At 27.6% G+C, this 3,639-nt stretch overlaps 1 long non-coding RNA gene across 1 annotated transcript in view; it reads right to left on the bottom strand.

Annotated features, from left to right (window-relative positions):
* Positions 1-3,639, bottom strand: part of LOC117179987 — a 16,986-nt gene that overhangs the window by 948 nt on the left and 12,399 nt on the right. The gene's annotated exons all lie outside the window — the stretch shown is intronic.

The following is a 3,639-nucleotide window of genomic DNA, read 5'->3' as shown; positions in this document are numbered from 1 at the left end:
CAAGTTTTTCCATTCATGTTCTTTGTACTTTATAAAATAATAAAAAAATGTATGACCTTTGATATTGTTTTTTCAATTATCTAATAAAATACGAAGAATATACATATAGGTGTATAAATTTAGAATTTTTGCAACTTCAACATTCTGCTTTCTCAAAGTTTTCTTCATTCATGTTCTGTGTACTTTCTAAAGTAATTTTTAAAAAACAATGTCGGATTTTTTATCATGCTTGTATCCAAATTAGGAATTTGCACACTGCTAACATTGTGTTTTGTGATTTATCAAAATTTCCTTAATACACATTCTTTATTTTTGATGAAATAAATTTTTTAAAAATCGAATTATTGGTCATACATATAGGTATATAAATTTAGAATGTATGCATCGTGAACATTGTGTTTCGTCAAAATATTCTTCATGCATGTTCTTTAAATTTTATTCATGGAGAGTAATTTAAAAAAAAAAGTAGGATTGTTGGTCAAGTTTATGAATGCAATAATATGATACCAAAAATTTAAAAAAATCAAACTTTAAATATTCAAATACTATTTTAAAATCAAATCAATTTAATTTTTAGTATTCTTAAGCGTTTAATTAAACATTGTAATAGATATCATGAAATACTAAAAACAGGAAGAGGATTTCTCTTCTTTTGCTTACAGATTCTGAATTTGTATAGAGTGAATTCTTTTCAAGTATAAATGTACTTTTTTTCATTGACCTTCTTACTCAGCGCGATTTTCCATGTTAGAACATATCTAGAGCACGTAGAGACGTCGTTTTATAATGTTGTATTGTTCCTTTCTTCGTATCCTACTTTCTCGGCAATTAGGTACCTACACCTTGAAAAGCTTCTTGAAGTTATTACTTGTATTAAATACTTCTTAAAAATAAAAATATTATCGGCAAACTTTAACCACTTCCTATTAGGTATGATGTCATGTAAAAAATTTCAGCGTTTTATACTCGTATAATATTAAATAACCGGAAAACATACAAAAGGGCCAATTTCACTTTCACTTTAAACGCTATAAAGAGACATCATCCTGGAGTACGCGAATGTACAGCCAGATTTATTCATAATTATCTTTACTTTCGTAACTTTTTTTATTACTTATGCCATTACACGTAGTATGCCTATAACGAATAATTTTTTTCAATTTTTGCATTTTTAAAACTCAAGCCTTCAATTCTCTTCCTTTTGAGATCTTTATTGACTTCGAAACATACTTTTTTCATGGAAATGAAAAAAAAATTATTCACAAAAAAATTATACCCCAGTTAAAAAATGAATTCATAAATGTCAAAAACGTAAAAAGTTCAAAATTATTGTATTATAATCGGGAAGGGGTCCAAAAAACTACATGTTTAATGGCAGACAGCAATAATTTTGTAATGAATGTTGTTACATTTAAAATACAATAATCGCAAGGTACATTTTGAACTTTTTGAAAAATGAATCTTGATCTTTATCAGATATAATTTGTTTAATTTGATTATTTCTGGGGTTAGTGTTAATACACTTAAAATACAATAATCGCAAGGTGGATTTTAAAACTTTTTCAAAAATGAATTTTGATCATCAGATATAATTTGTTTAATTTTATTATTTCTGAGGTTATTTTTCATGTACAAGGCACAACCGATAATATTCTACGTTTATATTTCAAGAAACAAAAAATGATTAAGGATTATTTTAGAGTTTTAATTGTATTGCAAATATGAATTTTTATGTTTCATGGTCAATAAAGACCCCAAAAAATGTTTATTCTTTTGTAGAACTTCGAACTTATTCAAATAAAATAAAAAGTAGAAAATAATTTTTTCGTCAAAAAGAAGAAAAATGAGGAGTGTCAGTTCAAAAATGGAAGAATGTCTCAAATATCCCAAATATAATGAAAGGCCTTGTCTAATTTAGGGTCACTGAAATTCGTAGAAAAATATTATCGTTGAGCTTAGGGAAAGTAGAAAGGGTGAGCATTGGCGGATTTCCCATAGGAGTCTTAGAGCGGCAAAATGTGATTGACTGAAATTCAAAGTGTGGACTACATATTTTCGGTTATTCTAGACACTTAGATAATAAAAAGGCATTCCCTAAAATAACTGGTCAAGTATAGTGATATGGATATTAATACGGAATTTTCCGTAACTTTAGTCGCGAAGGAGATGAAAGTGTGTTATTAGTCTCACAGAAAATTTCGTAATATTACAGATTGTAAATAAAGCAACTTGTTTTGGAAAATTTAAATCATTCTACATCCTTGTACTTTAGAATCGAATTCATTTAATGAAGTTTTTTGCCCTTGAATGTGGTACTGCCTAATAGATATCCTCTCTCTAGTTTAAAATGTGAAGGAAATGATTATTATGCCAAGGTTAAATAAAGGGACTACAAATTTAATTTTAGTTTACCCTTTCAATATTTATATTTTTAATATGTGTACATTTATACGTGAATAACTGCCTTATTGATCACAAAAGATCATGAATCATTCTTACATATAATTATATGTCTACACTTTTCGTTGGAAGACTTTTTCTATAAAAGCTGAAGGGATTATTTAAATAAATGCGAAGGCTTTGCACAAGAGATGTAGGGGGATTATCATGAAGGTGGGAGTGTAACTATTGTGAATAGTTGAGTATAATTGACGCTATGGTGGAATGTAGGCGATGGAAAATCGATATGACATGGTGAAATTTTCATTGAAGACGCGATGTCTCATCAAATTGATTCGGAAATAGAAGATTTTGCAATCTTAGGAGTATTTTATTTATAGAAAGAAATTTTAATCTTTTATTTCATTATTTCAATTGCTCTACATTTTCATAATGTATCTTTTGGCTTATGTAAAAAAATATGTTAATATATCAATTTCATAACGCAGGAAAAATATGTTTTTAAGACAAGAAAAGTATCTAGGGTAATTAAGAAATATCCTTGGTTTGAAAATTCACTGATTTACAAGCTTCTATATTTTACTTGATTATTTTTAAGGATCATCGACGACTCACGTTCTATACAGTAAGTAACGGTCCGTTTTGTACACAATACTTGCATTTGCATCTGTATACTTCGTTCCTGACAAGCATCCCAAATTTGTAATTGATTTGCATTACGCATACTGCGATTGTCATTAACAAATAATAATGTTTCATGCTCATCACGTATCTTGAGTGACGTGTAATGCCTAATGAGGTCCAAGTATCTATAAGCTTAATTCGCGTATGCATACAGCCAAAAAAATCATTCAATGATACAGATCTCAACTTTTTGTAAATATTTATATTAGAGCCTTGAAAATTTGATGAAATAAAATCATTTAGTAAAGTTACGATGAACAATTTTTTATTGATTCAAATTAAACTATTAGACTTAAATATATCCCTTGAAAATAATAATAGAAAAAAATCATTTAAAAATTAAGAAACTTAATTTTTAATTAAAATTATCGTATTACGAATGCAAATGTCATGTTTTTTAACTTAATTTCAATGAATAAAATACATATATAGAACCAAAGAGATTTACGAGAGCAATTAAGGTGGCTTGGGCGCTTTTTAAAAAAATCACAGGCAGTTCTGAAAATTTGATATTATCGAAAGAAAATATACTAGATCACTTTGCAAAAATGAAAT

The sequence above is a fragment of the Belonocnema kinseyi genome, chromosome 9 (assembly GCF_010883055.1).
Source record: "Belonocnema kinseyi isolate 2016_QV_RU_SX_M_011 chromosome 9, B_treatae_v1, whole genome shotgun sequence".
In the NCBI taxonomy this organism is placed as follows: Eukaryota; Metazoa; Arthropoda; class Insecta; order Hymenoptera; family Cynipidae; genus Belonocnema; species Belonocnema kinseyi.
This window is presented reverse-complemented; position numbering and strand designations above follow the sequence as displayed.